This window comes from Myotis nattereri, assembly GCF_964212035.1.
Source record: "Myotis nattereri genome assembly, chromosome: 12".
Classification (NCBI taxonomy): Eukaryota; Metazoa; Chordata; class Mammalia; order Chiroptera; family Vespertilionidae; genus Myotis; species Myotis nattereri.
Genome location: NC_138087.1, coordinates 2,451,658 through 2,473,816, shown reverse-complemented (window position 1 = coordinate 2,473,816; position 22,159 = coordinate 2,451,658).

Below are 22,159 nucleotides of genomic sequence, written 5' to 3'. Positions count from 1 at the left end.
AATACACAATTAGAGTTTCCAGAAATGATTAAAAACTTATAAGAAACCCTTGAAATAAAAGTTTGTAGATTCTTACTACATTTCCTGCTGTTTTCAATCACGGACATGACCCGTTTAAAGCAGGGAAATGACCAGAAAACTGATAATATTTACAACTCCGGCCACTTTAGCGAGCGTTTTGACTTGAATTTGCTTTCAAATATTAGGAATTCATGTTTACACAGCTCACAATTAGTGTAGAAAGACTGTAAGTGAGGACTATACTGCTAATGTTTACAATTGAGGCCGAATTTCTCTAGCGTCTTTTTGGTGAATCAGTTAATATCCTGCCGGTTCCATTAAATACTTGTAAGAAAACTGTCTAATTGTGGTAAAACTCTTAAAATACGCAATTAGAGTTTCCAGAAATGATTAAAAACTTATAAGAAACCCTTGAAATAAAAGTTTATAGATTCTTACTACATTTCCTGCTTTTTTCAATCACGGACATTACCCGTGAAAAGCAGGGAAATGACCAGAAAACTGATAATATTTACAACTCCGGCCACTTTAGCGAGCGTTTTGACTTGAATTTGCTTTCAAATATTAGGAATTCATGTTTACACAGCTCACCATTAGTGTAGAAAGACTGTAAGTGAGGACTATACTGCTAATGTTTACAATTGAGGCCGAATTTCTCTAGCGTCTTTTTGGAGAATCAGTTAATATCCAGCCGGTTCCATTACATACTTGTAAGAAAACTGTCTAACTGTGGTAAAATTCTTAAAATACGCAATTAGAGTTTCCAGAAATGATTAAAAACTTATAAGAAACCCTTGAAATAAAAGTTAGTAGATTCTTACTACATTTCCTGCTGTTTTCAATCACGGACATTACCCGTGAAAAGCAGGGAAATGACCAGAAAACTGATAATATTTACAACTCCGGCCACTTTAGCGAGCGTTTTGACTTGAATTTGCTTTCAAATTTTAGGAATTCATGTTTATACAGCTCACCATTAGTGTAGAAAGACTGTAAGTGAGGACTATACTGCTAATGTTTACAATTGAGGCCGAATTTCTCTAGCGTCTTTTTGGTGAATCAGTTAATATCCTGCCGGTTCCATTTCATACTTGTAAGAAAACTGTCTAATTGTGGTAAATCTTTTAAAATACGCAATTAGAGTTTCCAGAAATGATTAAAAACTTATAAGAAACCCTTGAAATAAAAGTTTGTAGATTCTTACTACATTTCCTGCTGTTTTCAATCACGGACATTACCCGTGAAAAGCAGGGAAATGACCAGAAAACTGATAATATTTACAACTCCGGCCACTTTAGCGAGCGTTTTGACTTGAATTTGCTTTCAAATATTAGGAATTCATGTTTATACAGCTCACCATTAGTGTAGAAAGACTGTAAGTGAGGACTATACTGCTAATGTTTACAATTGAGGCCGAATTTCTCTAGTGTCTTTTTGGAGAATCAGTTAATATCCTGCCGGTTCCATTACATACCTCTAAGAAAACTGTCTAATTGTGGTAAAACTCTTTAAATACGCAATTAAAGTTTCCAGAAATGATTAAAAACTTATGAGAAACCCTTGAAATAAAAGTAAGTAGATTCTTACTACATTTCCTGCAGTTTAAAATCAATGACATTACCCGTGGAAAGCAGGGAAATGACCAGAAAACTGATAATATTTACAACTCCGGCCACTTTAGCGAGCGTTTTGACTTGAATTTGCTTTCAAATTTTAGGAATTCATGTTTATACAGCTCACCTTTAGTGTAGAAAGACTGTAAGTGAGGACTATACTGCTAATGTTTACAATTGAGGCCGAATTTCTCTAGCGTCTTTTTGGTGAATCAGTTAATATCCTGCCGGTTCCATTTCATACTTGTAAGAAAACTGTCTAATTGTGGTAAATCTTTTAAAATACGCAATTAGAGTTTCCAGAAATGATTAAAAACTTATAAGAAACCCTTGAAATAAAAGTTTGTAGATTCTTACTACATTTCCTGCTGTTTTCAATCACGGACATTACCCGTGAAAAGCAGGGTAATGACCAGAAAACTGATAATATTTACAACTCCGGCCACTTTGGCGAGCATTTTGACTTGAATTTGTTTTCAAATATTAGGAATTCATGTTTACACAACTCACCATTAGTGTAGAAAGACTGTAAGTGAGGACTATACTGCTAATGTTTACAATTGAGGCCGAATTTCTCTAGCGTCTTTTTGGTGAATCAGTTACTATCCTGCCGGTTCCATTACATACTTGTAAGAAAACTGTCTAATTGTGGTAAAACTTTTTAAATACACAATTAGAGTTTCCAGAAATGATTAAAAACTTATAAGAAACCCTTGAAATAAAAGTTTGTAGATTCTTACTACATTTCCTGCTGTATTCAATCACGGACATGACCCGTTTAAAGCAGGGAAATGACCAGAAAACTGATAATATTTACAACTCCGGCCACTTTAGCGAGCGTTTTGACTTGAATTTGCTTTCAAATATTAGGAATTCATGTTTACACAGCTCACAATTAGTGTAGAAAGACTGTAAGTGAGGACTATACTGCTAATGTTTACAATTGAGGCCGAATTTCTCTAGCGTCTTTTTGGTGAATCAGTTACTATCCTGCCGGTTCCATTACATACTTGTAAGAAAACTGTCTAATTGTGGTAAAACTCTTAAAATACGCAATTAGAGTTTCCAGAAATGATTAAAAACTTATAAGAAACCCTTGAAATAAAAGTTTGTAGATTCTTACTACATTTCCTGCTGTTTTCAATCACGGACATGACCCGTGAAAAGCAGGGAAATGACCAGAAAACTGATAATATTTACAACTCCGGCCACTTTAGCGAGCGTTTTGACTTGAATTTGCTTTCAAATATTAGGAATTCATGTTTATACAGCTCACCATTAGTGTAGAAAGACTGTAAGTGAGGACTATACTGCTAATGTTTACAATTGAGGCCGAATTTCTCTAGCGTCGTTTTGGTGAATCAGTTACTATCCTGCCGGTTCCATTACATACTTGTAAGAAAACTGTCTAATTGTGGTAAAACTCTTAAAATACGCAATTAGAGTTTCCAGAAATGATTAAAAACTTATAAGAAACCCTTGAAATAAAAGTTAGTAGATTCTTACTACATTTCCTGCTCTTTTCAATCACGGACATGACCCGTTTAAAGCAGGGAAATGACCAGAAAACTGATAATATTTACAACTCCGGCCACTTTAGCGAGCGTTTTGACTTGAATTTGCTTTCAAATATTAGGAATTCATGTTTACACAGCTCACAATTAGTGTAGAAAGACTGTAAGTGAGGACTATACTGCTAATGTTTACAATTGAGGCCGAATTTCTCTAGCGTCTTTTTGGTGAATCAGTTAATATCCTGCCGGTTCCATTAAATACTTGTAAGAAAACTGTCTAATTGTGGTAAAACTCTTAAAATACGCAATTAGAGTTTCCAGAAATGATTAAAAACTTATAAGAAACCCTTGAAATAAAAGTTAGTAGATTCTTACTACATTTCCTGCTGTTTTCAATCACGGACATTACCCGTGAAAAGCAGGGTAATGACCAGAAAACTGATAATATTTACAACTCCGGCCACTTTAGCGAGCGTTTTGACTTGAATTTGCTTTCAAATATTAGGAATTCATGTTTATACAGCTCACCATTAGTGTACAAAGACTGTAAGTGAGGACTATACTGCTAATGTTTACAATTGAGGCCGAATTTCTCTAGCGTCTTTTTGGAGAATCAGTTAATATCCTGCCGGTTCCATTACATACTTGTATGAAAACTGTCTAATTGTGGTAAAACTTTTAAAATACGCAATTAGAGTTTCCAGAAATGATTAAAAACTTATAAGAAACCCTTGAAATAAAAGTTTATAGATTCTTACTACATTTCCTGCTTTTTTCAATCACGGACATTACCCGTGAAAAGCAGGGAAATGACCAGAAAACTGATGATATTTACAACTCCGGCCAGTTTAGCGAGCGTTTTGACTTGAATTTGCTTTCAAATATTAGGAATTCATGTTTACACAGCTCACCATTAGTGTAGAAAGACTGTAAGTGAGGACTATACTGCTAATGTTTACAATTGAGGCCGAATTTCTCTAGCGTCTTTTTGGAGAATCAGTTAATATCCAGCCGGTTCCATTACATACTTGTAAGAAAACTGTCTAACTGTGGTAAAATTCCTAAAATACGCAATTAGAGTTTCCAGAAATGATTAAAAACTTATAAGAAACCCTTGAAATAAAAGTTAGTAGATTCTTACTACATTTCCTGCTGTTTTCAATCACGGACATTACCCGTGAAAAGCAGGGAAATGACCAGAAACTGATAATATTTACAACTCCGGCCACTTTAGCGAGCGTTTTGACTTGAATTTGCTTTCAAATTTTAGGAATTCATGTTTATACAGCTCACAATTAGTGTAGAAAGACTGTAAGTGAGGACTATACTGCTAATGTTTACAATTGAGGCCGAATTTCTCTAGCGTCTTTTTGGTGAATCAGTTAATATCCTGCCGGTTCCATTTCATACTTGTAAGAAAACTGTCTAATTGTGGTAAATCTTTTAAAATACGCAATTAGAGTTTCCAGAAATGATTAAAAACTTATAAGAAACCCTTGAAATAAAAGTTTGTAGATTCTTACTACATTTCCTGCTGTTTTCAATCACGGACATTACCCGTGAAAAGCAGGGTAATGACCAGAAAACTGATAATATTTACAACTCCGGCCACTTTAGCGAGCATTTTGACTTGAATTTGTTTTCAAATATTAGGAATTCATGTTTACACAGCTCACCATTAGTGTAGAAAGACTGTAAGTGAGGACTATACTGCTAATGTTTACAATTGAGGCCGAATTTCTCTAGCGTCTTTTTGGTGAATCAGTTACTATCCTGCCGGTTCCATTACATACTTGTAAGAAAACTGTCTAATTGTGGTAAAACTCTTAAAATACGCAATTAGAGTTTCCAGAAATGATTAAAAACTTATAAGAAACCCTTGAAATAAAAGTTTGTAGATTCTTACTACATTTCCTGCTGTATTCAATCACGGACATGACCCGTTTAAAGCAGGGAAATGACCAGAAAACTGATAATATTTACAACTCCGGCCACTTTAGCGAGCGTTTTGACTTGAATTTGCTTTCAAATATTAGGAATTCATGTTTACACAGCTCACCATTAGTGTAGAAAGACTGTAAGTGAGGACTATACTGCTAATGTTTACAATTGAGGCCGAATTTCTCTAGCGTCTTTTTGGAGAATCAGTTAATATCCAGCCGGTTCCATTACATACATGTAAGAAAACTGTCTAACTGTGGTAAAATTCTTAAAATACGCAATTAGAGTTTCCAGAAATGATTAAAAACTTATAAGAAACCCTTGAAATAAAAGTTAGTAGATTCTTACTACATTTCCTGCTGTTTTCAATCACGGACATTACCCGTGAAAAGCAGGGAAATGACCAGAAAACTGATAATATTTACAACTCCGGCCACTTTAGCGAGCGTTTTGACTTGAATTTGCTTTCAAATTTTAGGAATTCATGTTTATACAGCTCACCATTAGTGTAGAAAGACTGTAAGTGAGGACTATACTGCAAATGTTTACAATTGAGGCCGAATTTCTCTAGCGTCTTTTTGGTGAATCAGTTAATATCCTGCCGGTTCCATTTCATACTTGTAAGAAAACTGTCTAATTGTGGTAAATCTTTTAAAATACGCAATTAGAGTTTCCAGAAATGATTAAAAACTTATAAGAAACCCTTGAAATAAAAGTTTGTAGATTCTTACTACATTTCCTGCTGTTTTCAATCACGGACATTACCCGTGAAAAGCAGGGAAATGACCAGAAAACTGATAATATTTACAACTCCGGCCACTTTAGCGAGCGTTTTGACTTGAATTTGCTTTCAAATATTAGGAATTCATGTTTATACAGCTCACCATTAGTGTAGAAAGACTGTAAGTGAGGACTATACTGCTAATGTTTACAATTGAGGCCGAATTTCTCTAGTGTCTTTTTGGAGAATCAGTTAATATCCTGCCGGTTCCATTACATACCTCTAAGAAAACTGTCTAATTGTGGTAAAACTCTTTAAATACGCAATTAAAGTTTCCAGAAATGATTAAAAACTTATGAGAAACCCTTGAAATAAAAGTAAGTAGATTCTTACTACATTTCCTGCAGTTTAAAATCAATGACATTACCCGTGGAAAGCAGGGAAATGACCAGAAAACTGATAATATTTACAACTCCGGCCACTTTAGCGAGCGTTTTGACTTGAATTTGCTTTCAAATTTTAGGAATTCATGTTTATACAGCTCACCTTTAGTGTAGAAAGACTGTAAGTGAGGACTATACTGCTAATGTTTACAATTGAGGCCGAATTTCTCTAGCGTCTTTTTGGTGAATCAGTTAATATCCTGCCGGTTCCATTTCATACTTGTAAGAAAACTGTCTAATTGTGGTAAATCTTTTAAAATACGCAATTAGAGTTTCCAGAAATGATTAAAAACTTATAAGAAACCCTTGAAATAAAAGTTAGTAGATTCTTACTACATTTCCTGCTGTTTTCAATCACGGACATTACCCGTTTAAAGCAGGGAAATGACCAGAAAACTGATAATATTTACAACTCCGGCCACTTTAGCGAGCGTTTTGACTTGAATTTGCTTTCAAATATTAGGAATTCATGTTTACACAGCTCACCATTAGTGTAGAAAGACTGTAAGTGAGGACTATACTGCTAATGTTTACAATTGAGGCCGAATTTCTCTAGCGTCTTTTTGGAGAATCAGTTAATATCCAGCCGGTTCCATTACATACTTGTAAGAAAACTGTCTAACTGTGGTAAAATTCTTAAAATACGCAATTAGAGTTTCCAGAAATGATTAAAAACTTATAAGAAACCCTTGAAATAAAAGTTAGTAGATTCTTACTACATTTCCTGCTGTTTTCAATCACGGACATGACCCGTGAAAAGCAGGGAAATGACCAGAAAACTGATAATATTTACAACTCCGGCCACTTTAGCGAGCGTTTTGACTTGAATTTGCTTTCAAATTTTAGGAATTCATGTTTATACAGCTCACCATTAGTGTAGAAAGACTGTAAGTGAGGACTATACTGCTAATGTTTACAATTGAGGCCGAATTTCTCTAGCGTCTTTTTGGTGAATCAGTTAATATCCTGCCGGTTCCATTTCATACTTGTAAGAAAACTGTCTAATTGTGGTAAATCTTTTAAAATACGCAATTAGAGTTTCCAGAAATGATTAAAAACTTATAAGAAACCCTTGAAATAAAAGTTTGTAGATTCTTACTACATTTCCTGCTGTTTTCAATCACGGACATTACCCGTGAAAAGCAGGGTAATGACCAGAAAACTGATAATATTTACAACTCCGGCCACTTTAGCGAGCGTTTTGACTTGAATTTGCTTTCAAATATTAGGAATTCATGTTTACACAGCTCACAATTAGTGTAGAAAGACTGTAAGTGAGGACTCTACTGCTAATGTTTACAATTGAGGCCGAATTTCTCTAGCGTCTTTTTGGTGAATCAGTTACTATCCTGCCGGTTCCATTACATACTTGTAAGAAAACTGTCTAATTGTGGTAAAACTCTTAAAATACGCAATTAGAGTTTCCAGAAATGATTAAAAACTTATAAGAAACCCTTGAAATAAAAGTTTGTAGATTCTTACTACATTTCCTGCTGTTTTCAATCACGGACATGACCCGTGAAAAGCAGGGAAATGACCAGAAAACTGATAATATTTACAACTCCGGCCACTTTAGCGAGCGTTTTGACTTGAATTTGCTTTCAAATATTAGGAATTCATGTTTATACAGCTCACCATTAGTGTAGAAAGACTGTAAGTGAGGACTATACTGCTAATGTTTACAATTGAGGCCGAATTTCTCTAGCGTCGTTTTGGTGAATCAGTTACTATCCTGCCGGTTCCATTACATACTTGTAAGAAAACTGTCTAATTGTGGTAAAACTCTTAAAATACGCAATTAGAGTTTCCAGAAATGATTAAAAACTTATAAGAAACCCTTGAAATAAAAGTTAGTAGATTCTTACTACATTTCCTGCTGTTTTCAATCACGGACATTACCCGTGGAAAGCAGAAAAATGACCTGAAAACTGATAATATTTACAACTCCGGCGACTTTGGCGAGCGTTTTGACTTGAATTTGTTTTCAAATATTAGGAATTCATGTTTACACAGCTCACCATTAGTGTAGAAAGACTGTAAGTGAGGACTATACTGCTAATGTTTACAATTGAGGCCGAATTTCTCTAGCGTCTTTTTGGTGAATCAGTTACTATCCTGCCGGTTCCATTACATACTTGTAAGAAAACTGTCTAATTGTGGTAAAACTCTTAAAATACGCAATTAGAGTTTCCAGAAATGATTAAAAAATTATAAGAAACCCTTGAAATAAAAGTTAGTAGATTCTTACTACATTTCCTGCTCTTTTCAATCACGGACATTACCCGTTTAAAGCAGGGAAATGACCAGAAAACTGATAATATTTACAACTCCGGCCACTTTAGCGAGCGTTTTGACTTGAATTTGCTTTCAAATATTAGGAATTCATGTTTACACAGCTCACCATTAGTGTAGAAAGACTGTAAGTGAGGACTATACTGCTAATGTTTACAATTGAGGCCGAATTTCTCTAGCGTCTTTTTGGAGAATCAGTTAATATCCAGCCGGTTCCATTACATACTTGTAAGAAAACTGTCTAACTGTGGTAAAATTCTTAAAATACGCAATTAGAGTTTCCAGAAATGATTAAAAACTTATAAGAAACCCTTGAAATAAAAGTTAGTAGATTCTTACTACATTTCCTGCTGTTTTCAATCACGGACATGACCCGTGAAAAGCAGGGAAATGACCAGAAAACTGATAATATTTACAACTCCGGCCACTTTAGCGAGCGTTTTGACTTGAATTTGCTTTCAAATTTTAGGAATTCATGTTTATACAGCTCACCATTAGTGTAGAAAGACTGTAAGTGAGGACTATACTGCTAATGTTTACAATTGAGGCCGAATTTCTCTAGCGTCTTTTTGGTGAATCAGTTAATATCCTGCCGGTTCCATTTCATACTTGTAAGAAAACTGTCTAATTGTGGTAAATCTTTTAAAATACGCAATTAGAGTTTCCAGAAATGATTAAAAACTTATAAGAAACCCTTGAAATAAAAGTTTGTAGATTCTTACTACATTTCCTGCTGTTTTCAATCACGGACATTACCCGTGAAAAGCAGGGTAATGACCAGAAAACTGATAATATTTACAACTCCGGCCACTTTAGCGAGCGTTTTGACTTGAATTTGCTTTCAAATATTAGGAATTCATGTTTACACAGCTCACAATTAGTGTAGAAAGACTGTAAGTGAGGACTCTACTGCTAATGTTTACAATTGAGGCCGAATTTCTCTAGCGTCTTTTTGGTGAATCAGTTACTATCCTGCCGGTTCCATTACATACTTGTAAGAAAACTGTCTAATTGTGGTAAAACTCTTAAAATACGCAATTAGAGTTTCCAGAAATGATTAAAAACTTATAAGAAACCCTTGAAATAAAAGTTTGTAGATTCTTACTACATTTCCTGCTGTTTTCAATCACGGACATGACCCGTGAAAAGCAGGGAAATGACCAGAAAACTGATAATATTTACAACTCCGGCCACTTTAGCGAGCGTTTTGACTTGAATTTGCTTTCAAATATTAGGAATTCATGTTTATACAGCTCACCATTAGTGTAGAAAGACTGTAAGTGAGGACTATACTGCTAATGTTTACAATTGAGGCCGAATTTCTCTAGCGTCGTTTTGGTGAATCAGTTACTATCCTGCCGGTTCCATTACATACTTGTAAGAAAACTGTCTAATTGTGGTAAAACTCTTAAAATACGCAATTAGAGTTTCCATAAATGATTAAAAACTTATAAGAAACCCTTGAAATAAAAGTTAGTAGATTCTTACTACATTTCCTGCTGTTTTCAATCACGGACATTACCCGTGGAAAGCAGAAAAATGACCTGAAAACTGATAATATTTACAACTCCGGCGACTTTGGCGAGCGTTTTGACTTGAATTTGTTTTCAAATATTAGGAATTCATGTTTACACAGCTCACCATTAGTGTAGAAAGACTGTAAGTGAGGACTATACTGCTAATGTTTACAATTGAGGCCGAATTTCTCTAGCGTCGTTTTGGTGAATCAGTTACTATCCTGCCGGTTCCATTACATACTTGTAAGAAAACTGTCTAATTGTGGTAAAACTCTTAAAATACGCAATTAGAGTTTCCAGAAATGATTAAAAACTTATAAGAAACCCTTGAAATAAAAGTTAGTAGATTCTTACTACATTTCCTGCTGTTTTCAATCACGGACATTACCCGTGGAAAGCAGAAAAATGACCTGAAAACTGATAATATTTACAACTCTGGCGACTTTGGCGAGCGTTTTGACTTGAATTTGTTTTCAAATATTAGGAATTCATGTTTACACAGCTCACCATTAGTGTAGAAAGACTGTAAGTGAGGACTATACTGCTAATGTTTACAATTGAGGCCGAATTTCTCTAGCGTCTTTTTGGTGAATCAGTTACTATCCTGCCGGTTCCATTACATACTTGTAAGAAAACTGTCTAATTGTGGTAAAACTCTTAAAATACGCAATTAGAGTTTCCAGAAATGATTAAAAACTTATAAGAAACCCTTGAAATAAAAGTTTGTAGATTCTTACTACATTTCCTGCTGTTTTCAATCACGGACATGACCCGTGAAAAGCAGGGAAATGACCAGAAAACTGATAATATTTACAACTCCGGCCACTTTAGCGAGCGTTTTGACTTGAATTTGCTTTCAAATATTAGGAATTCATGTTTACACAGCTCACCATTAGTGTAGAAAGACTGTAAGTGAGGACTATACTGCTAATGTTTACAATTGAGGCCGAATTTCTCTAGCGTCTTTTTGGAGAATCAGTTAATATCCAGCCGGTTCCATTACATACTTGTAAGAAAACTGTCTAACTGTGGTAAAATTCTTAAAATACGCAATTAGAGTTTCCAGAAATGATTAAAAACTTATAAGAAACCCTTGAAATAAAAGTTTGTAGATTCTTACTACATTTCCTGCTGTATTCAATCACGGACATGACCCGTTTAAAGCAGGGAAATGACCAGAAAACTGATAATATTTACAACTCCGGCCACTTTAGCGAGCGTTTTGACTTGAATTTGCTTTCAAATATTAGGAATTCATGTTTACACAGCTCACAATTAGTGTAGAAAGACTGTAAGTGAGGACTATACTGCTAATGTTTACAATTGAGGCCGAATTTCTCTAGCGTCTTTTTGGTGAATCAGTTAATATCCTGCCGGTTCCATTAAATACTTGTAAGAAAACTGTCTAATTGTGGTAAAACTCTTAAAATACGCAATTAGAGTTTCCAGAAATGATTAAAAACTTATAAGAAACCCTTGAAATAAAAGTTAGTAGATTCTTACTACATTTCCTGCTGTTTTCAATCACGGACATTACCCGTTTAAAGCAGGGAAATGACCAGAAAACTGATAATATTTACAACTCCGGCCACTTTAGCGAGCGTTTTGACTTGAATTTGCTTTCAAATATTAGGAATTCATGTTTACACAGCTCACCATTAGTGTAGAAAGACTGTAAGTGAGGACTATACTGCTAATGTTTACAATTGAGGCCGAATTTCTCTAGCGTCTTTTTGGAGAATCAGTTAATATCCAGCCGGTTCCATTACATACTTGTAAGAAAACTGTCTAACTGTGGTAAAATTCTTAAAATACGCAATTAGAGTTTCCAGAAATGATTAAAAACTTATAAGAAACCCTTGAAATAAAAGTTAGTAGATTCTTACTACATTTCCTGCTGTTTTCAATCACGGACATGACCCGTGAAAAGCAGGGAAATGACCAGAAAACTGATAATATTTACAACTCCGGCCACTTTAGCGAGCGTTTTGACTTGAATTTGCTTTCAAATTTTAGGAATTCATGTTTATACAGCTCACCATTAGTGTAGAAAGACTGTAAGTGAGGACTATACTGCTAATGTTTACAATTGAGGCCGAATTTCTCTAGCGTCTTTTTGGTGAATCAGTTAATATCCTGCCGGTTCCATTTCATACTTGTAAGAAAACTGTCTAATTGTGGTAAATCTTTTAAAATACGCAATTAGAGTTTCCAGAAATGATTAAAAACTTATAAGAAACCCTTGAAATAAAAGTTTGTAGATTCTTACTACATTTCCTGCTGTTTTCAATCACGGACATTACCCGTGAAAAGCAGGGTAATGACCAGAAAACTGATAATATTTACAACTCCGGCCACTTTAGCGAGCGTTTTGACTTGAATTTGCTTTCAAATATTAGGAATTCATGTTTACACAGCTCACAATTAGTGTAGAAAGACTGTAAGTGAGGACTCTACTGCTAATGTTTACAATTGAGGCTGAATTTCTCTAGCGTCTTTTTGGTGAATCAGTTACTATCCTGCCGGTTCCATTACATACTTGTAAGAAAACTGTCTAATTGTGGTAAAACTCTTAAAATACGCAATTAGAGTTTCCAGAAATGATTAAAAACTTATAAGAAACCCTTGAAATAAAAGTTTGTAGATTCTTACTACATTTCCTGCTGTTTTCAATCACGGACATGACCCGTGAAAAGCAGGGAAATGACCAGAAAACTGATAATATTTACAACTCCGGCCACTTTAGCGAGCGTTTTGACTTGAATTTGCTTTCAAATATTAGGAATTCATGTTTATACAGCTCACCATTAGTGTAGAAAGACTGTAAGTGAGGACTATACTGCTAATGTTTACAATTGAGGCCGAATTTCTCTAGCGTCGTTTTGGTGAATCAGTTACTATCCTGCCGGTTCCATTACATACTTGTAAGAAAACTGTCTAATTGTGGTAAAACTCTTAAAATACGCAATTAGAGTATCCAGAAATGATTAAAAACTTATAAGAAACCCTTGAAATAAAAGTTAGTAGATTCTTACTACATTTCCTGCTGTTTTCAATCACGGACATTACCCGTGGAAAGCAGAAAAATGACCTGAAAACTGATAATATTTACAACTCCGGCGACTTTGGCGAGCGTTTTGACTTGAATTTGTTTTCAAATATTAGGAATTCATGTTTACACAGCTCACCATTAGTTTAGAAAGACTGTAAGTGAGGACTATACTGCTAATGTTTACAATTGAGGCCGAATTTCTCTAGCGTCTTTTTGGTGAATCAGTTACTATCCTGCCGGTTCCATTACATACTTGTAAGAAAACTGTCTAATTGTGGTAAAACTCTTAAAATACGCAATTAGAGTTTCCAGAAATGATTAAAAACTTATAAGAAACCCTTGAAATAAAAGTTAGTAGATTCTTACTACATTTCCTGCTCTTTTCAATCACGGACATTACCCGTGGAAAGCAGAAAAATGACCAGAAAACTGATAGTATTTACAACTCCGGCCACTTTAGCGAGCATTTTGACTTGAATTTGTTTTCAAATATTAGGAATTCATGTTTACACAGCTCACCATTAGTGTAGAAAGACTGTAAGTGAGGACTATACTGCTAATGTTTACAATTGAGGCCGAATTTCTCTAGCGTCTTTTTGGTGAATCAGTTACTATCCTGCCGGTTCCATTACATACTTGTAAGAAAACTGTCTAATTGTGGTAAAACTTTTTAAATACACAATTAGAGTTTCCAGAAATGATTAAAAACTTATAAGAAACCCTTGAAATAAAAGTTTGTAGATTCTTACTACATTTCCTGCTGTATTCAATCACGGACATGACCCGTTTAAAGCAGGGAAATGACCAGAAAACTGATAATATTTACAACTCCGGCCACTTTAGCGAGCGTTTTGACTTGAATTTGCTTTCAAATATTAGGAATTCATGTTTACACAGCTCACAATTAGTGTAGAAAGACTGTAAGTGAGGACTATACTGCTAATGTTTACAATTGAGGCCGAATTTCTCTAGCGTCTTTTTGGTGAATCAGTTAATATCCTGCCGGTTCCATTACATACCTCTAAGAAAACTGTCTAATTGTGGTAAAACTCTTAAAATACGCAATTAGAGTTTCCAGAAATGATTAAAAACTTATAAGAAACCCTTGAAATAAAAGTTAGTAGATTCTTACTACATTTCCTGCTGTTTTCAATCACGGACATTACCCGTTTAAAGCAGGGAAATGACCAGAAAACTGATAATATTTACAACTCCGGCCACTTTAGCGAGCGTTTTGACTTGAATTTGCTTTCAAATATTAGGAATTCATGTTTACACAGCTCACCATTAGTGTAGAAAGACTGTAAGTGAGGACTATACTGCTAATGTTTACAATTGAGGCCGAATTTCTCTAGCGTCTTTTTGGAGAATCAGTTAATATCCAGCCGGTTCCATTACATACTTGTAAGAAAACTGTCTAACTGTGGTAAAATTCTTAAAATACGCAATTAGAGTTTCCAGAAATGATTAAAAACTTATAAGAAACCCTTGAAATAAAAGTTAGTAGATTCTTACTACATTTCCTGCTGTTTTCAATCACGGACATGACCCGTGAAAAGCAGGGAAATGACCAGAAAACTGATAATATTTACAACTCCGGCCACTTTAGCGAGCGTTTTGACTTGAATTTGCTTTCAAATTTTAGGAATTCATGTTTATACAGCTCACCATTAGTGTAGAAAGACTGTAAGTGAGGACTGTACTGCTAATGTTCACAATTGAGGCCGAATTTCTCTAGCGTCTTTTTGGTGAATCAGTTAATATCCTGCCGGTTCCATTTCATACTTGTAAGAAAACTGTCTAATTGTGGTAAATCTTTTAAAATACGCAATTAGAGTTTCCAGAAATGATTAAAAACTTATAAGAAACCCTTGAAATAAAAGTTTGTAGATTCTTACTACATTTCCTGCTGTTTTCAATCACGGACATTACCCGTGAAAAGCAGGGTAATGACCAGAAAACTGATAATATTTACAACTCCGGCCACTTTAGCGAGCGTTTTGACTTGAATTTGCTTTCAAATATTAGGAATTCATGTTTACACAGCTCACAATTAGTGTAGAAAGACTGTAAGTGAGGACTCTACTGCTAATGTTTACAATTGAGGCCGAATTTCTCTAGCGTCTTTTTGGTGAATCAGTTACTATCCTGCCGGTTCCATTACATACTTGTAAGAAAACTGTCTAATTGTGGTAAAACTCTTAAAATACGCAATTAGAGTTTCCAGAAATGATTAAAAACTTATAAGAAACCCTTGAAATAAAAGTTTGTAGATTCTTACTACATTTCCTGCTGTTTTCAATCACGGACATGACCCGTGAAAAGCAGGGAAATGACCAGAAAACTGATAATATTTACAACTCTGGCCACTTTAGCGAGCGTTTTGACTTGAATTTGCTTTCAAATATTAGGAATTCATGTTTATACAGCTCACCATTAGTGTAGAAAGACTGTAAGTGAGGACTATACTGCTAATGTTTACAATTGAGGCCGAATTTCTCTAGCGTCGTTTTGGTGAATCAGTTACTATCCTGCCGGTTCCATTACATACTTGTAAGAAAACTGTCTAATTGTGGTAAAACTCTTAAAATACGCAATTAGAGTTTCCAGAAATGATTAAAAACTTATAAGAAACCCTTGAAATAAAAGTTAGTAGATTCTTACTACATTTCCTGCTCTTTTCAATCACGGACATGACCCGTTTAAAGCAGGGAAATGACCAGAAAACTGATAATATTTACAACTCCGGCCACTTTAGCGAGCGTTTTGACTTGAATTTGCTTTCAAATATTAGGAATTCATGTTTACACAGCTCACAATTAGTGTAGAAAGACTGTAAGTGAGGACTATACTGCTAATGTTTACAATTGAGGCCGAATTTCTCTAGCGTCTTTTTGGTGAATCAGTTAATATCCTGCCGGTTCCATTAAATACTTGTAAGAAAACTGTCTAATTGTGGTAAAACTCTTAAAATACGCAATTAGAGTTTCCAGAAATGATTAAAAACTTATAAGAAACCCTTGAAATAAAAGTTTGTAGATTCTTACTACATTTCCTGCTGTTTTCAATCACGGACATGACCCGTTTAAAGCAGGGAAATGACCAGAAAACTGATAATATTTACAACTCCGGCCACTTTAGCGAGCGTTTTGACTTGAATTTGCTTTCAAATATTAGGAATTCATGTTTACACAGCTCACAATTAGTGTAGAAAGACTGTAAGTGAGGACTATACTGCTAATGTTTACAATTGAGGCCGAATTTCTCTAGCGTCTTTTTGGTGAATCAGTTAATATCCTGCCGGTTCCATTAAATACTTGTAAGAAAACTGTCTAATTGTGGTAAAACTCTTAAAATACGCAATTAGAGTTTCCAGAAATGATTAAAAACTTATAAGAAACCCTTGAAATAAAAGTTAGTAGATTCTTACTACATTTCCTGCTGTTTTCAATCACGGACATTACCCGTGAAAAGCAGGGTAATGACCAGAAAACTGATAATATTTACAACTCCGGCCACTTTAGCGAGCGTTTTGACTTGAATTTGCTTTCAAATATTAGGAATTCATGTTTATACAGCTCACCATTAGTGTACAAAGACTGTAAGTGAGGACTATACTGCTAATGTTTACAATTGAGGCCGAATTTCTCTAGCGTCTTTTTGGAGAATCAGTTAATATCCTGCCGGTTCCATTACATACTTGTATGAAAACTGTCTAATTGTGGTAAAACTTTTAAAATACGCAATTAGAGTTTCCAGAAATGATTAAAAACTTATAAGAAACCCTTGAAATAAAAGTTTATAGATTCTTACTACATTTCCTGCTTTTTTCAATCACGGACATTACCCGTGAAAAGCAGGGAAATGACCAGAAAACTGATAATATTTACAACTCCGGCCACTTTAGCGAGCGTTTTGACTTGAATTTGCTTTCAAATATTAGGAATTCATGTTTACACAGCTCACCATTAGTGTAGAAAGACTGTAAGTGAGGACTATACTGCTAATGTTTACAATTGAGGCCGAATTTCTCTAGCGTCTTTTTGGAGAATCAGTTAATATCCAGCCGGTTCCATTACATACTTGTAAGAAAACTGTCTAACTGTGGTAAAATTCCTAAAATACGCAATTAGAGTTTCCAGAAATGATTAAAAACTTATAAGAAACCCTTGAAATAAAAGTTAGTAGATTCTTACTACATTTCCTGCTGTTTTCAATCACGGACATTACCCTTGAAAAGCAGGGAAATGACCAGAAACTGATAATATTTACAACTCCTGCCACTTTAGCGAGCGTTTTGACTTGAATTTGCTTTCAAATTTTAGGAATTCATGTTTATACAGCTCACAATTAGTGTAGAAAGACTGTAAGTGAGGACTATACTGCTAATGTTTACAATTGAGGCCGAATTTCTCTAGCGTCTTTTTGGTGAATCAGTTAATATCCTGCCGGTTCCATTTCATACTTGTAAGAAAACTGTCTAATTGTGGTAAATCTTTTAAAATACGCAATTAGAGTTTCCAGAAATGATTAAAAACTTATAAGAAACCCTTGAAATAAAAGTTTGTAGATTCTTACTACATTTCCTGCTGTTTTCAATCACGGACATTACCCGTGAAAAGCAGGGTAATGACCAGAAAACTGATAATATTTACAACTCCGGCCACTTTAGCTAGCATTTTGACTTGAATTTGTTTTCAAATATTAGGAATTCATGTTTACACAGCTCACCATTAGTGTAGAAAGACTGTAAGTGAGGACTATACTGCTAATGTTTACAATTGAGGCCGAATTTCTCTAGTGTCTTTTTGGAGAATCAGTTAATATCCTGCCGGTTCCATTACATACCTCTAAGAAAACTGTCTAATTGTGGTAAAACTCTTTAAATACGCAATTAAAGTTTCCAGAAATGATTAAAAACTTATGAGAAACCCTTGAAATAAAAGTAAGTAGATTCTTACTACATTTCCTGCAGTTTAAAATCAATGACATTACCCGTGGAAAGCAGGGAAATGACCAGAAAACTGATAATATTTACAACTCCGGCCACTTTAGCGAGCGTTTTGACTTGAATTTGCTTTCAAATATTAGGAATTCATGTTTACACAGCTCACCATTAGTGTAGAAAGACTGTAAGTGAGGACTATACTGCTAATGTTTACAATTGAGGCCGAATTTCTCTAGCGTCTTTTTGGAGAATCAGTTAATATCCAGCCGGTTCCATTACATACTTGTAAGAAAACTGTCTAACTGTGGTAAAATTCTTAAAATACGCAATTAGAGTTTCCAGAAATGATTAAAAACTTATAAGAAACCCTTGAAATAAAAGTTAGTAGATTCTTACTACATTTCCTGCTGTTTTCAATCACGGACATGACCCGTGAAAAGCAGGGAAATGACCAGAAAACTGATAATATTTACAACTCCGGCCATTTTAGCGAGCGTTTTGACTTGAATTTGCTTTCAAATTTTAGGAATTCATGTTTATACAGCTCACCATTAGTGTAGAAAGACTGTAAGTGAGGACTATACTGCTAATGTTTACAATTGAGGCCGAATTTCTCTAGCGTCTTTTTGGTGAATCAGTTAATATCCTGCCGGTTCCATTTCATACTTGTAAGAAAACTGTCTAATTGTGGTAAATCTTTTAAAATACGCAATTAGAGTTTCCAGAAATGATTAAAAACTTATAAGAAACCCTTGAAATAAAAGTTTGTAGATTCTTACTACATTTCCTGCTGTTTTCAATCACGGACATTACCCGTGAAAAGCAGGGTAATGACCAGAAAACTGATAATATTTACAACTCCGGCCACTTTAGCGAGCGTTTTGACTTGAATTTGCTTTCAAATATTAGGAATTCATGTTTACACAGCTCACAATTAGTGTAGAAAGACTGTAAGTGAGGACTCTACTGCTAATGTTTACAATTGAGGCCGAATTTCTCTAGCGTCTTTTTGGTGAATCAGTTACTATCCTGCCGGTTCCATTACATACTTGTAAGAAAACTGTCTAATTGTGGTAAAACTCTTAAAATACGCAATTAGAGTTTCCAGAAATGATTAAAAACTTATAAGAAACCCTTGAAATAAAAGTTTGTAGATTCTTACTACATTTCCTGCTGTTTTCAATCACGGACATGACCCGTGAAAAGCAGGGAAATGACCAGAAAACTGATAATATTTACAACTCCGGCCACTTTAGCGAGCGTTTTGACTTGAATTTGCTTTCAAATATTAGGAATTCATGTTTATACAGCTCACCATTAGTGTAGAAAGACTGTAAGTGAGGACTATACTGCTAATGTTTACAATTGAGGCCGAATTTCTCTAGCGTCGTTTTGGTGAATCAGTTACTATCCTGCCGGTTCCATTACATACTTGTAAGAAAACTGTCTAATTGTGGTAAAACTCTTAAAATACGCAATTAGAGTTTCCAGAAATGATTAAAAACTTATAAGAAACCCTTGAAATAAAAGTTAGTAGATTCTTACTACATTTCCTGCTGTTTTCAATCACGGACATTACCCGTGGAAAGCAGAAAAATGACCTGAAAACTGATAATATTTACAACTCCGGCGACTTTGGCGAGCGTTTTGACTTGAATTTGTTTTCAAATATTAGGAATTCATGTTTACACAGCTCACCATTAGTGTAGAAAGACTGTAAGTGAGGACTATACTGCTAATGTTTACAATTGAGGCCGAATTTCTCTAGCGTCTTTTTGGTGAATCAGTTACTATCCTGCCGGTTCCATTACATACTTGTAAGAAAACTGTCTAATTGTGGTAAAACTCTTAAAATACGCAATTAGAGTTTCCAGAAATGATTAAAAACTTATAAGAAACCCTTGAAATAAAAGTTAGTAGATTCTTACTACATTTCCTGCTGTTTTCAATCACGGACATTACCCGTTTAAAGCAGGGAAATGACCAGAAAACTGATAATATTTACAACTCCGGCCACTTTAGCGAGCGTTTTGACTTGAATTTGCTTTCAAATATTAGGAATTCATGTTTACACAGCTCACCATTAGTGTAGAAAGACTGTAAGTGAGGACTATACTGCTAATGTTTACAATTGAGGCCGAATTTCTCTAGCGTCTTTTTGGAGAATCAGTTAATATCCAGCCGGTTCCATTACATACTTGTAAGAAAACTGTCTAACTGTGGTAAAATTCTTAAAATACGCAATTAGAGTTTCCAGAAATGATTAAAAACTTATAAGAAACCCTTGAAATAAAAGTTAGTAGATTCTTACTACATTTCCTGCTGTTTTCAATCACGGACATGACCCGTGAAAAGCAGGGAAATGACCAGAAAACTGATAATATTTACAACTCCGGCCACTTTAGCGAGCGTTTTGACTTGAATTTGCTTTCAAATTTTAGGAATTCATGTTTATACAGCTCACCATTAGTGTAGAAAGACTGTAAGTGAGGACTATACTGCTAATGTTTACAATTGAGGCCGAATTTCTCTAGCGTCTTTTTGGTGAATCAGTTAATATCCTGCCGGTTCCATTTCATACTTGTAAGAAAACTGTCTAATTGTGGTAAATCTTTTAAAATACGCAATTAGAGTTTCCAGAAATGATTAAAAACTTATAAGAAACCCTTGAAATAAAAGTTTGTAGATTCTTACTACATTTCCTGCTGTTTTCAATCACGGACATTACCCGTGAAAAGCAGGGTAATGACCAGAAAACTGATAATATTTACAACTCCGGCCACTTTAGCGAGCGTTTTGACTTGAATTTGCTTTCAAATATTAGGAATTCATGTTTACACAGCTCACAATTAGTGTAGAAAGACTGTAAGTGAGGACTCTACTGCTAATGTTTACAATTGAGGCCGAATTTCTCTAGCGTCTTTTTGGTGAATCAGTTACTATCCTGCCGGTTCCATTACATACTTGTAAGAAAACTGTCTAATTGTGGTAAAACTCTTAAAATACGCAATTAGAGTTTCCAGAAATGATTAAAAACTTATAAGAAACCCTTGAAATAAAAGTTTGTAGATTCTTACTACATTTCCTGCTGTTTTCAATCACGGACATGACCCGTGAAAAGCAGGGAAATGACCAGAAAACTGATAATATTTACAACTCCGGCCACTTTAGCGAGCGTTTTGACTTGAATTTGCTTTCAAATATTAGGAATTCATGTTTATACAGCTCACCATTAGTGTAGAAAGACTGTAAGTGAGGACTATACTGCTAATGTTTACAATTGAGGCCGAATTTCTCTAGCGTCGTTTTGGTGAATCAGTTACTATCCTGCCGGTTCCATTACATACTTGTAAGAAAACTGTCTAATTGTGGTAAAACTCTTAAAATACGCAATTAGAGTTTCCAGAAATGATTAAAAACTTATAAGAAACCCTTGAAATAAAAGTTAGTAGATTCTTACTACATTTCCTGCTGTTTTCAATCACGGACATTACCCGTGGAAAGCAGAAAAATGACCTGAAAACTGATAATATTTACAACTCCGGCGACTTTGGCGAGCGTTTTGACTTGAATTTGTTTTCAAATATTAGGAATTCATGTTTACACAGCTCACCATTAGTGTAGAAAGACTGTAAGTGAGGACTATACTGCTAATGTTTACAATTGAGGCCGAATTTCTCTAGCGTCGTTTTGGTGAATCAGTTACTATCCTGCCGGTTCCATTACATACTTGTAAGAAAACTGTCTAATTGTGGTAAAACTCTTAAAATACGCAATTAGAGTTTCCAGAAATGATTAAAAACTTATAAGAAACCCTTGAAATAAAAGTTAGTAGATTCTTACTACATTTCCTGCTGTTTTCAATCACGGACATTACCCGTGGAAAGCAGAAAAATGACCTGAAAACTGATAATATTTACAACTCCGGCGACTTTGGCGAGCGTTTTGACTTGAATTTGTTTTCAAATATTAGGAATTCATGTTTACACAGCTCACCATTAGTGTAGAAAGACTGTAAGTGAGGACTATACTGCTAATGTTTACAATTGAGGCCGAATTTCTCTAGCGTCTTTTTGGTGAATCAGTTACTATCCTGC